The sequence below is a fragment of the Coregonus lavaretus genome (genome assembly GCF_964263955.1).
Source record: "Coregonus lavaretus genome assembly, chromosome: 11".
Taxonomy (NCBI): domain Eukaryota; kingdom Metazoa; phylum Chordata; class Actinopteri; order Salmoniformes; family Salmonidae; genus Coregonus; species Coregonus lavaretus.
The window spans coordinates 9,977,356-9,997,946 of record NC_139998.1 but is presented as its reverse complement, the minus strand read 5'-3'; the positions used below and the strand labels follow the sequence as shown (position 1 = coordinate 9,997,946).

The 20,591-nt window shown below is 40.4% G+C and overlaps 1 pseudogene across 1 annotated transcript; it reads right to left on the bottom strand.

Moving 5' to 3' along the window:
• Window positions 1-375: 375 nt before the first annotated feature.
• On the bottom strand, window positions 376-15,201 carry LOC311137013 (RNA ligase 1-like; annotated as a pseudogene). Its single transcript has 5 exons — window positions 15,084-15,201; window positions 1,226-1,423; window positions 960-1,116; window positions 642-677; window positions 376-528 (listed from the first exon to the last, which is right to left on the bottom strand). The product of its transcript is annotated as an RNA ligase 1-like (transcript).
• Between the last annotated feature and the right edge of the window lie 5,390 nt (window positions 15,202-20,591).

The window sequence follows — 20,591 nt, the reverse complement described above, 5'->3', positions numbered from 1 at the left end:
AAACTCAAAAGATATGCACAACTCTCATGATTTTTATTTTGTTAAGTGTTATTGCTGCCAACATGAATAGTTTGAAAGTATATTTACAAAATGAAATACGCCAATGGAATTATGAATGGCAGCATTGATCTATTGGCAATAGAGGAGGATTGGCAAGTTCACTAAACCCTAGTGTAAACCGGAGGGTATGGTAATATAGCCTGGTTAAACCAGATTGAACACTGCACTCACCATTCAGTCTGGTTCAACCAGGCAAATGGTAATACAGTATGGAAGCTTGCAAACAGGAATGTTGCTTAAGATTTCGGGTAGCTTTTGATGGATTTAGGGAAAGAGGTCTTCTGACCTCAATGAGACTTCCTGGTTAAATAAAGGTTAAGGGTCAAACTGGATGTCCTGCAGCCTGCTGAAGCGATGTCTGTTTAACTGGGAGAGACATGTAAATAAGTCCTTGCGGGTGATCTTATACTCCCGTATGGTCCCGTCAACATGGATGACCACAGGCCAGGCGTTCAGAAAGGTGTCCCCGTAAGCTTTATGCCACATCTTTTTGAGTGCGGACCCATTGCACCCTCACATGTTTTACGCACCAGCGAAGCTTCTGGGAGAGCCGAATGGTTCCCTTTTGATTAGGTGTCCCCGTCCGGCCATCTCAGCCCCAAGTGATGACAATGAAGCTACAGGAAAACACACACACACTCAAACTGGTTTTACCACTTTAAATGTCAAAGACCCTCACCTGGCCTAAACAAAAACATTTCAATAATTTGAAGGTTACAATTTGTGAAAATAAATGAATAAATATCTAAAAGAAAAACAGGACACAATGTAAATTTGAGCAACATGCTACTCAAAAACAAAAAGGCAAAATTATGGGGGAAAGACTGGTTGTAGTCATACTGTTATATACCATGGTATAATAGGTAGTTCAGATGGGGTCTAGACTAGAGACCTTATACCTTCACCAGTGTGCCGTCATTACAGTGCCAGACAATCCCCTCCACACGGCTCTCCTGGTGGTCCTGGAACCAGGAACATAGCTGCTGGTAGTCCAGCAGGGGAGGGTTCCTGAAGCACACACTCCCACCGCCACTTGGACTGGGTGCTTTTTACTTCCTATCCCCATCAGAAAACGACACACAAACAATTTATATTCTCTTGCTAAGGGGGCACTTTTAGAAGCGCAAGTGTACATGTACAGTGTAGGACGTGGGCTGTATGTTACATTTACCATATGGGTTCCCATTGACGTTGGTTCCAATGAGCTCCAGGGTTTGCTCCAGGAGATCAGCCAGTGGGACCATGGTGATCTCCAGCAGGTCTTAATTCTCAGCACTGGGCTTCAGAACCAGCACTACCCCAGCATCATAGTCCACTACCGATGAGTGACAACAGTACTGCTTGTTGTCTTTCTCCACTGGAACTCAACCTGAACCACAGGAGGTTGGTGGCACCTTAATTGGGGAGAACAGGCTTGTGGTAATGGCTGGAGCGGAATCAGTGGAATGGTATCAAATAAATCAAACACATGATTTACAGGTGTTTAATGCCATTCCATTTGCTCCGTTCCAGCTATTATTATGAGCTGTCCTCCCCTCAGCAGCCTCCACTGACGTGAACATAGAGATGAGTACCATCAGTATTATAAGTCCCATATAATGGGCATACAGTACTGTTTGTAAATACAAAATATTGTGAAGTGAGTGGCACATCAAGACAAGAAAATGTCTAGGGGTTGGTTTCCCAGACACAGAATATGCCTAGTCTTGGACTAATAAACCCATTTCAAAAAATAATCGGAGCGATTCCAGCGTTATGGACATTACATTTGAATGTGAAATCACAACTTTAATGTCTCACAGAATGGACAAACAAAATATAAATGAAACGTTTGATGTGTGTTTCTATAATACGCCTTGGGGGGAGTGTATACCCCCAAAAGCAAACTTCAAAATATTTGCATCTTAGAGAAATGAAGCATGGATGTTGAAGATGTAGGATCTTGATTTGAGCCAGTTTGCTACAGCAGGAAAATAATCCTTCAGCAACAGGAAAATTGATATTTTATGTGGATTATAATTAATTTTTGAAGGGGTTGATACATTTTTCAATAGGGCATTTTTCTATTAAAAACTCAAATACACTACATGTTTGCATTTCCTGCAGTGCAGGAATTCTCAGTAACAAAAGACTGATCAAATTAAAATCCTACATCTGTACATGAAGTGAACAAGCTTTTTGGGAAGACTGAACATATTAGCAAAAGTCTGTGAATTTGTAAGTCTTAGGTCACAACTTGGATAGCCTTTCAAATTCTGTATTTTCCATTTTTACATATTACACTCTTCGCTATGGATGTTACAGTCTGAAATAGACATTCAAATCTTAAAGATGTTTTTATTAAAACTTATAATAACACATTTGTTTTAAAAATGGCAGCAGAATGCATAGTACCTTAGGATTGCATTACTACAGGTAGCCTAAATAGTATACCAGGAAGACCTGGCACCACACCCTAATAAGGTATTTTTCTCTCTTTATATACAGTACCAGTCAAACGTTTGGACACACCTACTCATTCAAGGTTTTTTTTAGATTTACTATTTTCTACATTGTAGAATAATAGTGAGGACATCAATACTATGAAATAACACAGCTCAAATACGCAAAGAGAAATGACAGTCCATCATTACTTTAAGACATGAAGGTTAGTAAATCCGGAAAATTTCAAGAACTTTGAAAGTGCAGTCGCAAAAACCATCAAGCGCTATGATGAAACTGGCTCTCATGAGGACCGCCACAGGGAAGGAAGACCCAGAGTTACCTCTGCTGCAGAGGATAAGTTCATTAGAGTTAACTGCACCTCAGATTACAGCCCAAATAAATGCTTCACAGAGTTCAAGTAACAGACACATCTCAACATCAACTGTTCAGAGGAGACGGCGTGAATTAGGCCTTCATGGTCGAATTGCTGCAAAGAAACCACTACTAAAGGACACCAATAAGAAGAGAGTGATGGAGTGCTGCATCAGATGACCTGGCCTCCACAATCCTCCGACCTCAACCAAATTGGGATGGTTTGGGATGAGTCGGACCGCAGAGTGAAGGAAAAGCAGCCAACAAGTGCTCAGCATATGTGGGAACTCCTTCAAGACTGTTGGAAAAGTATTCCAGGTGAAGCTCGTTGAGAGAATGCCAAGAGTGTGCAAAGCTGTCAACAAGGCAAAAGGTGGCTATTTGAAGAATTCAAATATAAAATATATTATGATTTGTTTAACACTTTTTTGGCTACTACATCATTCCATATGTGTTATTTCATAGATTTGATGTCTTCACTATTATCTTACAATGTAGAACATAGTAAAAATAAAGAAAAACCCTTGAATGAGTAGGTGTTCTAAAACTTTTGTGGCTGAGTCATCTTATTTGAATGACATTATTTCATATCATTTAATACATTTTATTAACAAAGTATGCTCCATTAGAATAAAGTTTATTACAGTACATGAAAGTACAGGAAGTAGGTTGACTTTATGTTAAAGGTGGCATTTTGGTGTGGAAATCTCCAGATCAGAAGATGAGACCATAACATTTATTACTCAAATAAACGTTTTTTTATACTTCCTCTGTATGTGTGTTTTGTTTACCAGGAACAAGACGGCACATAGTGGCATGGTTTAGTGGTTTGATGAGTTACTGCTTTCATCAATGGTTTTCCTCTGTTGTCTTCTCAGTAGCTCACTGGATGTCATCATGGGGAGTGGAATTGGCAGGCCTGTCACATAATGTGTGAAAATGTCTTCCGAATCCGAAACATCCCTTGTTAATGTGTCCCATTCGTAAACCATTGTTTCCGATCTCAAACAATAACTGGACAACAAAGCCACAACATCTTCCTCAGCCAAGCCCCCATTTAACTTGAATGAAATAGCTCAGTTCCAGGGGCGGCCTGTTCAATAGGGCGATATGGGCGACGCACTGCCAAACGGGAAAAGGAAGGGATTTTTTTTCTAATCAATTATATCACGGCAACAGTAGTTATCAGTGTTGTAATCTAGACGTCTGATCTGCCACAGTGCCACACTGCCACTAAATGTCCAATTGCTTCAAATGGCCACCCCCCCTTTTGGGGCGATTTCAGTCAGGTTGAAAATCGCCCAGAAGTCTGTCATAGACTCCCATGTAAAATCTATTTTTTTCAAATTTCAGAGCTTTCAATACAATCTCTATGGGTGTCTGAGGGCTTGCACTTACGCGCTTTCGTCATACGTAACGTAACCATGAACGTAACAACTCGATTGTGTCTTTGAAAGAAGTTCCTTTTTGTCGGCGAACAAATGAAGATAAATTGGCAACGAAACAATTAGGACCTCCCAGACCAAATTTAATAATTCAACAGGTTTCTACTAAAGGCGGAAAGTCCTACACCCGAGGATTTTCCAAAAATTGGTACGAACGAAAAAAGACATTGCCACTCAACTGGATGAGGGATACAGGCTAGCTGTCCGCCGCCACAACGATGAGGTTAGTGTTGATAATCACAAGTTTACTGGAGAACTGAGACCAAGTAGAGACTTTGGACAGGTTGGATATGGTATAATAAAGGCAGTTTATTCAGAGGTAAAGATATCTGGAATCGCGTGCACGGACCCGTTCGTCAAACTCTTAGGGAGCTATACATTAAGCCCCATTACTTACCATATCAGATAAGAGAAATTGCTGCAGCTACATATATTTTACATCCTGGCCCTACATAGTTCACTATTTGCATCACTTACCAAAATATTACATGTGGTCATATATGCTTGGAAAGTGGAGATGCCATAGAACGTCAAAAAAGTAAACATTGCTGGAGACACATTGCCGTTTTGGAGAAGACATCGCGTTTGCTAGCGAAGAGATTTGTTGTGGCAAATGAACTTGGGCTGGGAATTGCCAGGAACCTCACGATAAGATATATGCATTGCGAGTCTCATGATTCTATACGTATTGCGATTCGATACTGTGATTTTATTGCGCACCATATGTCTGTTGCAGAGGGATCAGAATGCCATGAGAACGAGTTTTGATCAGTCATGGAAATAAAAGTGCTGAAAACAAATTGGCTCCCAATGTGAAAAGATTGAGAACAAGCTATGAAGGAACAATAATGTTGTTTTGGTGCAGGTACAGCCAACTAGCGCTAAAATATTGCGATATTGTCAATACAGTATATCGTAAAGTATCACTATGTAACTCGATTTCTTTCACCCCAATCCCTCAAATTAACGGTAAATAACTGAATTGTTTGCCCCACATTTAGCTAAGATGATTAGCTAGCCAGCTAAAATGTTTTATTTAGTTAGCAGTCGCATCTACAATAGTTTACTGTCAATAACATGTCTCCAAAAATGACGTGGTGTCTCCAATTGTGTTGACATTTTACAATTGCGATGCGCATCCATGAGTATCCACTTTCTGTAGCTCAGCTGGTAGAGCACTGCGCTTGTAACGCCAAGGTAGTGGGTTCGATCCCCGGGACCACCCATACACAAAAATGTATGCACGCATGACTGTAAGTCGCTTTGGATAAAAGCGTCTGCTAAATAGCATATTATTATTATTATTATTATTATCTGAAGAGAGCCCCGAAACATTGTGTGCAGACATTTTAAAAAGATGAAACTGAGGGCTCCACCAACCCTGGTAAGCCAACACTTTTGAGATCAGTCAATAAATGCTTCTGGTATTGACTTATATGCTGCCCCTGTCTTCATGTTGTTGCTGGACATATCTTTTTTAAAATGTGTGTAGGTCACCTAAATCATCAGAAAAATTGACCCCCCTGAGAATTTTTTCAGGAGCCGCCACTGCTCAGTTCAGAACCCCATTGCGTGAACACTTTGTAGACTGTATTCTTTGATGTGAGTGTCTTGGGACAGGTAGCCAATGTAGATCTAAATAGAAGGGAAGAGCTTCCAATCAGTAGGTCAAAGAGCAGAAGAGAGAAAACCCCTTGAGAATCAGTGAGGGAGTTCTATTAACCTGAGCCATGGTGCACCGGTCAATGGTCCGTGATGTGAATGGGAAAAAGCGATGTCCTAATATTTATATATTTCTTAATTCCAGATTTAGATTTGTGTGTATTGTTGTGAATTGTTAGATACTACTGCACTGTTGGAGCTAGGAACACAAGCATTTCGCTACACCCGCAATAAAATCTGCTAAATATGTGTGTGTGACCAATAAAATTTGATTTTATTTAAATTTGAACAGCCCTGTCGATGCGGATGGGGGCGTGTTTGGCCCTCCGTTTCCTGTAGTCCATGATCAGCTCCTTTGTCTTGCTGATGTTGAGGGAGAGGTTCTTGTCCTGGCACCACACTGCCAGGTCTCTGACCTCCTCCCTGTAGGTGTAGCGAAATGCTTGTGTTCCTAGCTCCAACAGTGCAGTAGTATCTAACAATTCACAACAATACACACAAATCTAAAAGTAAGACAATGGAATTAAGAAATGTATAATTATTAGGACGAGCAATGTCGGAGTAGCATTGACTAAAATACAGTAAAATAGAATACAGTACATACATATGAAATGAGTAAAGCAGTATGGAAATATTATTAAAGTGACTAGTATTCCATTATTAAAGTGACCAGTGATTCCATGTCTATGTACAGTGGGGAGAACAAGTATTTGATACACTGCCGATTTTGCAGGTTTTCCTACTTACAAAGCATGTAGAGGTCTGTAATTTTTATCATAGGTACACTTCAACTGTGAGAGACGGAATCTAAAACAAAAATCCAGAAAATCACATTGTATGATTTTTAAGTAATTAATTTGCATTTTATTGCATGACATAAGTATTTGATACATCAGAAAAGCAGAACTTAATATTTGGTACAGAAACCCTTGTTTGCAATTACAGCGATCATACGTTTCCTGTAGGTCTTGACCAATGAGCACCATTGTGAGAAGTGATAATCTTCTATTTGTAATAATATTAAGTGATGAGTAGGACTATTAGGTGTACAGGCGTCGGATCTTGTTGAGTGTTATTTTAAACAATTGGAGCGGCCTTTGAGGCTCTAAAAGGACAGCTTTGATTTGATTAGCTTGAGCACATGGTTACAATATACCCTATTACAGAATAAAATAAAACAGAGGGGTGAACTATCAATTCATATAATTTATTTGCATAGATTTAATCATCAAATCAATTCACCAAGTAGTGAACATAAATCATTACTTCGTAGAATTGCAGGAAATTCATTTTAAAACAGCCATAAAATCAAGTTTTTGGTGTGGTATCCATGCATCTCAATAAACTGTAACCTAAATGCATTATTACCTTCAACTTGGCCCAATTCACTTTTTCAATTTCCCACCCTGACATAGCCTACCAAGCTAGAACGGGCCCTGCGTCTCAACCAATCGCCAATATAACCAGGCTCTTGGGCTTTGCGGTGACCACTTTGGTTTGGGTTTCCTCAGTAGAACAGTGTCGCTGTAACCAAGTGGTCACATATCGTTCTGGGTTCCACTGCACAACAACAGGTCGGTGGAGTTCTATGAACATCAAGGCAGACACTGTGATTTATTTTTTTCAACGTTCTGAAGTTGTCAAGCCTCCAATGGGCCTCTGCAGTGCACACATGTAGCCAGAGAGAAGACAGGCAAGAAACCACCATTTACCTTGTAATTCAATCATTTTTTCATAACATTTTTGTGAATGGATCAGAATAAATGTTCCTTGTATTCTCAAATTGAAAAAAGTGAGGTCCCTTGGGCTCCCCCAGCACTACACACCTGCTTGCTTGTAAAGCGACCGCAGCTGCACTGCGCTATTTCATCGATAGAAAAGTTGATTGCAGATAAAAACGCAGCCCCCCCACCCCCAAACGACTTCCCGTGCCTATGCACATAGGCCTATCTCTCTGTCCGTTCTTAGCCTGTAATTTCAGCAATTTGTGTGGTATGAAAAAATATTCTGCTAATATGTAAAATTATGTGGTTCTCTGTAGCTCAATTGGTAGAGCATGGCGCTTGTAACGCCAGGGTAGTGGGTTCGATCCCCGGGACCACCCATACGTAAAAATGTATGCACACATGACTGTAAGTCGCTTTGGATAAAAGCGTCTGCTAAATGGCATATTATTATTATGTAGAATTGCATGACATTTTTATAAAAGGCTATTTTGTCTCCAACCTGCAAATACGATGATAGCTTCATGCAATATTTTTACTATGAAGAAGATCTTTCCACCCCTTCTTGTTCGGTTCCGCGGGAGTGCATATAGTATAGCTTAACTTTTCCTATTATGAGTCATTTAGCAGACGCTCTTATCCAGAGCGACTTACAGGAGCAATTAGGGTTAAGTGCCTTGCTCAAGGGCACATCAGCAGATTTTTTCACCTAGTCGGCTCGGTGATTAGAACCAGCGAACTTTCAGATACTGGCACAACGCTCTTAACCACTAAGCTACCTGCTGCCTATTCATTCTCTATGGTAAGTCTTATCACTACAGGTGTAATACATTTCTGGCCACTGGTTGGTTTTGTGTCGCAGTTCCACTCCCCATAGGCCATTGTAGAAATGACACTTTCAGTCTGTCTATTCCAGGGTTCCCCAACTGGCGGCCCCCGGGCCATGGTTTTATTTAGCCCCCCAAGTTTTCTGAGCAAAAAAATTAAAACATTGTTGGACATTAAACTGTAAAAAACACCAGGAAATTAGCTCCAATTGATTTTAATTTGGGAAATCTGTTTCCAAGTATTCCCACGCATAATAGAGACGTGGTCATATAGAAATGTAAGCAAGGATTGAAATGATTATGTTTTAGTCATATTATATCTGTTTGGGATTCTTGCGGTCAATTTGCAGTCTACAAATCTTGTTGCTGATCCCTGGTCTATCCTATAGCTATACCTCATGGAACAAGGAGCGAACAACCATCACTGTAGACACAGACCTCAGTTATTTAATGATAGTTATTACAGACAGATCTGGCATTTCTCCATCTGTAAATTACTACTTACAACACAACTGTCCAAGATAGCTAGCTAGCTACAAAGCTAACTGGCTAGCTACTGTAGCTAGCTAGATAACTTTTGATCCAGTTCGCCAGCAGAGCACCACTCGCCAAAGAGACAGGTTAGTCACTTTTGGTTTTAGAACTTTCTAATCATCTCTTAAGTTGCTTGGCATGCAATCACACTAGCTACATACAGTGGGGAGAACAAGTATTTGATACACTGCCGATTTTGCAGGTTTTCCTACTTACAAAGCATGTAAAGGTCTGTAATTTTTATCATAGGTACACTTCAACTGTGAGAGACGGAATCTAAAACAAAAATCCAGAAAATCACATTTTATGATTTTTAAGTAATTAATTTGCATTTTATTGCATGACATAAGTATTTGATACATCAGAAAAGCAGAAATTAATATTTGGAACAGAAACCTTTGCTTGCAATTACAGAGATCATACGTTTCCTGCACACACTGCACACACTGCAGCAGGGATTTTGGCCCACTCCTCCATACAGACCTTCTCCAGATCCTTCAGGTTTCGGGGCTGTCGCTGGGCAATACGGACTTTCAGCTCCCTCCAAAGATTTTCTATTGGGTTCAGGTCTGGAGACTGGCTAGGCCACTCCAGGACCTTGAGATGCTTCTTACGGAGCCACTCCTTAGTTGCCCTGGCTGTGTGTTTCGGGTCGTTGTCATGCTGGAAGACCCAGCCACAACCCATCTTCAATGCTCTTACTGAGGGAAGGAGGTTGTTGGCCAAGATCTCACGATACATGGCCCCATCCGTCCTCCCCTCAATACGGTGCAGTCGTCCTGTCCCCTTTGCAGAAAAGCATCCCCAAAGAATGATGTTTCCACCTCCATGCTTCACGGTTGGGATGGTGTTCTTGGGGTTGTACTCATCCTTCTTCTTCCTCCAAACACAGCGAGTGGAGTTTAGACCAAAAAGCTCTATTTTTGTCTCATCAGACCACATGACCTTCTCCCATTCCTCCTCTTGATCATCCAGATGGTCATTGGCAAACTTCAGACGGGCCTGGACATGCGCTGGCTTGAGCAGGGGGACCTTGCGTGCGCTGCAGGATTTTAATCCATGACGGCGTAGTGTGTTACTAATGGTTTTCTTTGAGACTGTGTTCCCAGCTCTCTTCAGGTCATTGACCAGGTCATTGACCAGGTCCTGCCATGTAGTTCTCGGCTGATCCCTCACCTTCCTCATGATCATTGATGCCCCACGAGGTGAGATCTTGCATGGTGCCCCAGACCGAGGGTGATTGACCGTCATCTTGAACTTCTTCCATTTTCTAATAATTGCGCCAACAGTTGTTGCCTTCTCACCAAGCTGCTTGCCTATTGTCCTGTAGCCCATCCCAGCCTTGTGCAGGTCTACAATTTTATCCCTGATGTCCTTACACAGCTCTCTGGTCTTGGCCATTGTGGAGAGGTTGGAGTCTGTTTGATTGAGTGTGTGGACAGGTGTCTTTTATACAGGTAACGAGTTCAAACAGGTGCAGTTAATACAGGTAATGAGTGGAGAACAGGAGGGCATCTTAAAGAAAAACTAACAGGTCTGTGAGAGCCAGAATTCTTACTGGTTGGTAGGTGATCAAATACTTATGTCATGCAATAAAATGCAAATTAATTACTTAAAAATCATACAATGTGATTTTCTGGATTTTTTTTTTGATTCCGTCTCTAACAGTTGAAGTGTACCTATGTTAAAAATTACAGACATCTACATGCTTTGTAAGTAGGAAAACCTGCAAATTCGGCAGTGTATCAAATACTTGTTCTCCCCACTGTATACAGTATTTAGCTAAAAAGACTGTTGATGAATTTGATTGTTTCTTTGTAGCTAGCTATATAGCTTGGTTGTAGGCTACAGTAGGCTAGTACAGTAATGTTACAGTAGCTAGCTACACCTTTACTGAATGACAACAATGTAGCCTGAACACTGTTCTGTCTAGCTAGTTGGGCTTAGAAATTGATAAATGAATATATGGAGAAATCACACATTCATGCAGCTGTGGTGGTGTTTTAGCTATCTACCTGCTTTAATAAAAAGTGAAAATACTTCAGCCTTTATCCATACCAGCAGGTCTCCCATTAAAAAAGTGATGTTGACTTCAATGTCCAGGCTCTGTCATAGCCGGCCGCGACCGGGAGACTCATGGGGCGGCGCACAATTGGCCCAGCATCGTCCAGGGTAGGGGAGGGAATGGCCGGCAGGGATGTAGCTCAGTTGGTAGAGCATGGCGTTTGCAACGCCAGGGTTGTGGGTTCGATTCCCACGGGGGGTATGAAAAATAAAAAAATCATGTATGCATTCACTAACTGTAAGTCGCTCTGGATAAGAGCGTCTGCTAAATGACTAAAATGTAAATGTAAAATGTAATGGGACAACCAGGTAATTAAAGCTAAAATGTTATGTGCACTCTCACTAGATAGAAGTGTCTGGTTCAGTGGCAGATTTTCAAAAGAAAATAGACAAAGTATCAGCAATTCTCAATCAAATGAGACACACCTGGTCTCATTAATTTACATATGTTACTTAGATTGAGAATGATTTCCATATCTTTTATTGCTCATGGTGTAACTATGTGCTGTTGTTTTGAAACACACAGTAAACCAAAAGCAGCCACCATTACTGTGGGTGCCGGATAGAAAACGGTGGTAAATATCTCATTCAACTTTCATTAAATTCCTAAATGTAATTTACTGTGTGGATATATTTATAATTTATGTATACTCAATGTTAATGTATATAGGTACTCCATTCCCAAACGTGAAGCTGCCTGACCCTTGCATGAAGGACCAGAAAAAAGTTGGCTTAAGGTATGACTTCGTATTAAGTAAAGTCACTCAAGTTCATATTTAGATTTAGAGTGACTGACATGAATTGGAGCATGAACAGGCTTAGTCTACACTCAGGTGGAACAATGGATATGCAATGCATATCACAGCGGTCGAGAGGTGCGTACATACTTGCAATGTAGCCTACATCCGTAGTTAAACTGGAGTGGTTGTCAGCATGCTTCAGTTCGGCTGGCACCTAGCCGAACTCTGCTAGCCGAACCGAACGAGTGTGCTAGCATACTCCTTAAAAGATCTTCGCTTGAAAAATTTGAAAAAAAGCAGCAATAGGTACTGTTTGTCCATTTTGAGATGCTGTAGCCAGTTATGCACTTCCTCAAAATAGTCCGAATTAATCTAAGATAACTCACGAAATCTGTCATTAATTGACAATTTTGCAGAATAAATCTTAGTCGCGCAATTTTACATCTAACTAAGATGTTTGATGCAGTATTTTTCAATGAAGAAATGTCCATGAAAACGAGATGTCTCTTGTTGAATGACAATAGACTTTATTGAAGAATCCCTACCAATCACCAACGAAGGGGCGTAGACTTCGGCTCCGAACTTCGGCTAGCCTCCAGAAAATGTTTGTGCCCGAACACCTGAAGAAACCCTCACCGCAGTCCAAAACTAACAAAAACGTCACAAAATATCATAATAATATATGCACAAACTCTACCGAACTGTTCGGCTGGGAAGCATTCAGACACCTTAAACCCCAGAGGTTTTGTAACTTCACATGATTAAGCCTATATCTATACCAATCTGAATGTTGATATTCTTTTTAATGTACACTGTTGATAGTAGTTGATGCCAAAGCGAATCACTGAATGTCCTACTACAAGGACTCGGTCAGTTTGACAAACTTCTGTGTCATATGAACATGCACACACACACCAGGGATTGCCAGAGCGAGTACACTGAGCAGTCGGGAAAAGCTCATATTGTGTGTTTAGGGACTGAATGCAACAAAAAGAAACAGCACAGCGACATGATCACACAGTTCACTCTCTGCCTCTCAATCGCCCCATTGCTCGCTCACTCTCACATAGTTTAGCTTTATGATTATTCTCATTTAAGGTCATTGGGGCTCTATTTCAGGAGAGGAATGACATGTATGACATTCTGGCTCTCATCTCTGCTGAGACCAAGCAGCGCAGGCCAAGCTCTAACAGTGGTCCTCTCTACAAGCTGTCCTGTTCCACTCCCCTTTGGCACCAGCTCCTGCCACAACAAAAGAGGAATTCCTGCTGGATACAAGTCATTGAAATGATATCACACACACATACCTATGTGCGCAGGCACTAACTCATTCTGTCTTACACACACACAACACTTGATTTCGGTGAGTGTATAGTAAAGGCTTTGTCATTAAAATAATATTGGGCCTCTCTTTCAGATCTGCCAAACACACCTCTGCCAGCCACACCACCACTGCCCTTGACAGCTTCTCCACTGGGCCCATCAAGAGATGAGGTTGTGCGTTCATCTTGGACCACGGCCGATGGACAGAGCCCATTAGAGCTGCCAGTGATGGGCTACTGGCCAAGCACCACGGGGAAGAAGAGATCCTGAAGTGGGTGGATCTGCTCTGCTCTTAACACCAACCCAGAGAAGCTCCTAAAGACACACAGCTATGGCATTATGTTACTGCAGAGTGAAACGCTCAGTGTCCCAGTCATGTATCCTGCCACCTGCACTTACACAGCAGAAGGCCTCACCAATTCAAGTATGCCATTTGAAGATTTTGCTGCCGCTGCCTTCTTTTAATGGGAGCTGGAGGCCTTGAAGCAGAGGGGGGTAGTGAGGAAGAAGTGAACAGAGGAAATAAAAGATCCTCAGAGCAGCATTCCTCCAGGCCGTCTGTAAAGTTTCTGCCACCAGCCGCTAAAACAAGATCTGGCTTTCCCTTATTGGCAGGAAAATATCGAGTTCCTAGCCAAAATGTTTTCCCTGTACCTGGCACAGGTCATTGGAGGGAGCTCCAACAGTCTGCCTTTTATGAGACTGAAAAGCAGAGATGGATGGCGGAGAAGGTGGAGTGACTCTACAGACACACACAGAAATAAATAGGAGCTGGAAGTGGTTTGGACTCGTTTGATTTGTATTTATTTCACAGTTACTGTCCATTCTTTTACATTACTGTACATACATTGTTGTATATCACTGTATATATTATTGTTCATTTCTATTTTGCGCAATTGTTGCACAAAAACCAACATTTTATTCTAATCCAGGTGAATATGTCTTGAATTATAAACACATTTCTATAATTAGTGTGCAAATAAGTTTGTTGTGCTCCAACACTATCATAAATATGGCTTTGATGTCATTAAATTAAACCTCAACATTTATATTGTCTTTATATACATTAAAATGGCAAATGCAACGTTCTCCAAATCGAAGACGTCCTCCAGCGATTTTCTGAAATTTTACTTTTGAAAAGCAATATCCCAACTTTAAATACAACATCTAACATTTTTAACAAGAGCGTTTTTTATACTTTTTAGGCATTCAATGAGTTGGTCTGATGGGAATCTGTGATGTCACCAGCCTCCCCCTTGCTTGAGGAACAATAGAGAACAAAGGGGGGTCGAAGATGGCGATACTTTGAGCGGGTGTATTTTAATGTATGTCCCGATAAACCAGGAAGATTATAATCAATACTTGAGGATTTTAATACTTTTTTGGGGTAAACTGACCCTTACTTATCTGAAGTAACAGAAGGTGATTGGAAAACACGGTAATCACACGACTACATGGGCAGAAGAAACCGAAAAAGGCAAGGCATGGCTGAACAGATGCTAATCACCTCAGGTGCTAGCAGCGAGACAGAAGCATGCAGCCCACGTGAAGACTTTCCAGAACTCATTGCAAAAGACTCCTCCTTTTCGCCACTTACGCCGAGTAAGAGCCCTTCTACCAAATACAGGGCAGTCGAAAATTGTTCTGCCAACCCTGACATTCTCAAGGCAATCTTTGAGAAACTGGCCATCATTGAAAGGAAAACAGAGACTACCTCCAAATCAATGGTCTCTCTCAGCCACTGTGCAGCAGCTCCTCAACCAGGTGTCAACCCACAGCGAAAAAAGACTAACAATGGAAGCTGCGACAGAATGTCATTGAAATCCAGCGCCAGCGCCACAGCCGGAGATGGAACCTGAAACTGCATGGGGTGCGAGAAGAAGACGGGGAGAACATACGGAACGTTACCATTGACATCCTCTGCAAAGTAGCACCCAGGATTTGAGACAAGCTCCCGGACGTCGTCGACGTGGTGCACCCACCGCCTGGGAAAACGAAGGGATGACAGATCTCCGTGGACAACCATCATGCGGTTCACAATGAGAATCTACAGAGATGTCGTATGGAAAGAAGCAAAGGAGTCCAGGTTTCTCGTGGAGAATAAACTGCGCATCAAAGAGGCTCTCCCTCCAGAAGATGCTGCTGCAAGAGGAAAACTTTGGCCGGTAGTAAAAAAAAAAAAAACTAGAGGAGAAGAGAACATCTTTCAGCAGCCCTTTTGCATTTATCGATGGAAAGAAGATCGTTTGCCAGGACGTCGAGTGAATGTCATGAGAGTACTGAATGTTTTGAAAACACTGTGCTCAGGTACAGTGAGGAGAACAAGTATTTGATACACTGCCGATTTTGCAGGTTTTCCTACTTACAAAGCATGTAGAGGTCTGTAATTTTTATCATAGGTACACTTCAACTGTGAGAGACGGAATCTAAAACAAAAATCCAGAAAATCACATTGTATGATTTTTAAGTAATTAATTTGCATTTTATTGCATGACATAATTATTTGATCACCTACCAACCAGTAAGAATTCCGGCTCTCACAGACCTGTTCGTTTTTCTTTAAGAAGCCCTCCTGTTCTCCACTCATTACCTGTATTAACTGCACTTGTTTGAACTCGTTACCTGTATAAAAGACACCTGTCCACACACTCAATCAAACAGACTCCAACCTCTCCACAATGGCCAAGACCAGAGAGCTGTGTAAGTACATCAGGGATAAAATTGTAGACCTGCACAAGGCTGGGATGGGCTACAGGACAATAGGCAAGCAGCTTGGTGAGAAGGCAACAACTGTTGGCGCAATTATTCGAAAATGGAAGAAGTTCAAGATGACGGTCAATCACCCCGGTCTGGGGCTCCATGCAAGATCTCACCTCGTGGGGCATCAATGATCATGAGGAAGGTGAGGGATCAGCCCAGAACTACAAGGCAGGACCTGGTCAATGACCTGAAGAGAGCTGGGACCACAGTCTCAAAGAAAACCATTAGTAACACACTACGCCGTCATGGATTAAAATCCTGCAGCACACGCAAGGTCCCCCTGCTCAAGCCAGCGCATGTCCAGGCCCGTCTGAAGTTTGCCAATGACCATCTGGATGATCCAGAGGAGGAATGGGAGAAGGTCATGTGGTCTGATGAGACAAAAATAGAGCTTTTTGGTCTAAACTCCACTCGCCGTGTTTGGAGGAAGAAGAAGGATGAGTACAACCCCAAGAACACCATCCCAACTGTGAAGCATGGAGGTGAAAACATCATTCTTTGGGGATGCTTTTCTGCAAAGGGGACAGGACGACTGCACCGCATTGAGGGGAGGATGGATGGGGCCATGTATCGCGAGATCTTGGCCAACAACCTCCTTCCCTCAGTAAGAGCATTGAAGATGGGTCGTGGCTGGGCCTTCCAGCATGACAACGACCCGAAACACACAGCCAGGACAACTAAGGAGTGGCTCCGTAAGAAGCATCTCAAGGTCCTGGAGTGGCCTAGCCAGTCTCCAGACCTGAACCCAATAGAAAATCTTTGGAGGGAGCTGAAAGTCCGTATTGCCCAGCGACAGCCCCGAAACCTGAAGGATCTGGAGAAGGTCTGTATGGAGGAGTGGGCCAAAATCCCTGCTGCAGTGTGTGCAAACCTGGTCAAGACCTACAGGAAACGTATGATCTCTGTAATTGCAAACAAAGGTTTCTGTACCAAATATTAAGTTCTGCTTTTCTGATGTATCAAATACTTATGTCATGCAATAAAATGCAAATGATTACTTAAAAATCATACAATGTGATTTTCTGGATTTTTGTTTTAGATTCCGTCTCTCACAGTTGAAGTGTACCTATGATAAAAATGACAGACCTCTACATGCTTTGTAAGTAGGAAAACCTGCTAAATCGGCAGTGTATCAAATACTTGTTCTCCCCACTGTATATATAGCTACATTGACTTGAAAACGTTGTTGTCCTATTCTTTCTAAGTCAAATGAAATCGTTAAGAGTTAGCTAAATTACTCGAGTAATAAGTCGATTGTCATTTTTACATTCACCCCATTTTATATCACCAGGTTCATAAATGTGAATACGGGTTCATCATATTGATCACAACTACCTCGGTTTAGGGTAGTGCAGTTGTTTTTCAAAGCTCAGGTTTCCTTACTAGTTACCTAGCTTACTAGTTCAACTAGTTATCCAGTTATTCATATCACTACACTTTTGTTTTATTATTGTTTTATTTTTTCAGGTTATGCAAGGTTTTGAATTCAATGAACTAAATATTGTTTCTCTAAATGCCAGGAGTTTACGAAACATAACTAAAAGCAAAGCACTTTTTTATTTTGTAAACACTCTAATGCAGATTTCATTCTACTCCAGGAGACACACTCCTGCGATTCAGATTCTAGTTTTTGGAAATCACAATGGGGAAATAATGTTTATTATAGTCACGGGTCTAATCACTCAGCTGGTATTATGATATTGCTTCATAAGTTTAGAGGTGATATTTCAGAGTCTTGTGTGTCCAAAAATGGGAGATGGGTTATATTGCTCTCCAAACTAGATAATGCTGATTTATTATATGCAATGTGTATGGGTACAATTCTCACACCTCAAATAAGACTTTATTTTTGGATCTTGCTGATAAGCTTACTGAGCTGCAAAACAAGTATACAAATGCTTGGCTTATAATAGTTAGAGACTTTAATGAAACACCTGATAACTCTTTAGACAGATTTCCACCTAGAATAGCTCAAAGATCTCAGAATAGTGACATCATCATCTCATTTTGCAGTAAACTGATAGTGGTTGATACATGGCGTTTCTTTAATACAAACTTAAACGAATACACCTGGTGTAATAGGTCAATGATGGTCAGATCCAGAATTGATCTGTTTCTCATTTCTCCCCCACTTATACAGTATGTACAAAAATTAAGTCATAAACATGCTCCTTTCACTGATCATAAAATTATATTATTGAAGTTAGAATGTTCTGAAAAATCCAGTGGCATACGAGGATACTGGAAACGTAATAATTCACTTGTAAATGATCGAGTCTTTAACAAGAGCATAAAGAACTTGATCATAGACTCATTTAATTCCAATGATTTAGAACCAAAGCATGGAAGTAACTGGGAAATATAAAAATTCAAAAGTAAGATCTAACGCCATTACACATAGTAAGGAACTAAAGTGCCAAAAATGTTTGAAAGAAGATGAGCTTATGAATAAATTGAATGTTCTTTTAGAAAAAAATTGATACCCTTTCAGCAGAGGAAGAAACAGACTTGAATACATCTTGAGTAGAACTAGATCAAATGTACATTGATTTAGCTAAAGGGGCCTTTATTAGATCTAGAGCTAAATGGGTTGAGGAGGTTGAGAAAAACACAAGCTATTTTTTTGCTCTTGAAAAAAGGAACTATAAGAGAAATTCTCTTTCTGCCTTAAATATTGACAATACCTTGTGTAAAGACCCTAAGATCATCTCGAGCGTTGTGTATTCTTTCTGTGAAAATCTGTATAAATCTAATTTTAATGGGATTGAACGTGAACATTTTATGAAACATGGTCATGTTCCAATTATTTCTGATGAGTTCAAGTCCATATGTGAAGATGAGTTTTCTATAGTAGAGATTAGAGATGCGCTTAAGTCTATGAAGAAGGGCAAAGCACCAGGAACAGATTGTCTTTCTGTGGAATTTTATTTACACTTTTGGCAACATTTAGAGGGACCAGTATTCAACATGTTCCAAGAATGCCTAGCTAAGGGTGAGATGATTACTACCACGAAACAAGGGGTTATTTCCTAAAACCTGATAAAGATTCCCTTTTCATAGATAATTGGACACCTCTTACATTATTAAATGCAGATTATAAATTGATAACTTTAGCATATGCTAATAGACTTAAAATGGGCCTAAACCACCTTATTAATGAAACCCAAACTGGTTTCTACATCAGCTGTAACATTAGATTAGTTTTAGACTTGATTGATTATGCTGATTCAATTGACTCAGAGGCTATTATTTTATTCCTCGACTTTTGTAAAGCATTTGATACAATTGAACACAAATTCCTAATACATTCGTTGTACACTTTTGGTTTCGGGACTAGCTTTGTCTCTGTTATCAATATGTTTTACAAATATATTAATAGTTATATTATGATTAATCGTAACATCTAAAATATTTAATATTCACCGTAGTGTATGCCAGGGTTGCCCTATTTCAGCCTTCTCTAGAATTACTATCTATTAGAATTTTATACAACCCTGAATTAAAAGGTATTTCAATATTTGGAAAATAAATAAAAATATCTCAATTAGCAGACGATACAGCTCTGTTTCTAAAAGACAAGGATCAAGTTGCTATTGCACTTAATATTATCAAATAATTATCTTCTGCTTCTGGTCTGGAACTTAACTTAAATAAATGTGAAATATTGTCCATACATAACTCAAATTACCAATCTGTTGAGAATATTCCAGCGAAAAACCATATTGTCCTTCAACATCTCAATTTCTCTCAGAGATTAAAGAAAACAAAATCCATCTTTAATAATGGGCTCCAGCGTGACCTCTATTATTGGAAGGGTTTTATTGTCCAACGCAGAGGGTCTGTCATGGTGTCTACTCTGCTCTATCGCTATTTGTAGCTGATCAAACCAGCAAGGATATCAACAAACTTTCCTAGACTTTATATGGAAAAATAAACAAGTCAAACTTAAGAAGTCTGTAATATCAAACCAAAGAGCTGATGGTGGGTTTGAAGTACTAGACTTCATTGATATCAACAATACCTTCAAAGTAAACTGGATAAAAATATGTATGCTTAGCTCTGAATCTATATGGTACTTCAATCCGTGTCATATTTTTATGAAATTGGGTGGTCTTCAATTTTTGTGGAAGTGCAACTATTCTCCAGCAAAATTACCCATCAAACTGTCCAAATTTCATGAACAAGCCCCTTTAGCCTGGAAACTATGTTATGTCCACAACTTCTCCCCATACAAGGCACTTCTGTGGAACAACAAAGATATTGTTGTTAAAAACAAGTCTTTGTTCTTCCCTAAGTGCTTTGAAATAAATTATATATTTGTGCTTGATTTATTTGATAAAGTAGGAAATATAATCTCTTATAGAAAGTTATTGGAAACATACAACTTCCCAATACATTATAAAGAATGTAATTATATATGCAAAGCAATACCTTCAGGACTTACTCAATTAATGAAATCTCATTTGTGTTTTGGAGAACATGTCAAGGTAGATGAACAACTTCTGTTAGAAGGTTGCCTCCTGCTGGACAATAAATGAAATATTACATTCTTAAGATGGACAGATACTCCAATCTCCGCTGTGGAGCTTTGCAGCTCCTTCAGGGTTATCTTTGGTCTCTTTGTTGCCTCTCTGATTAATGCCATCCTTGCCTGGG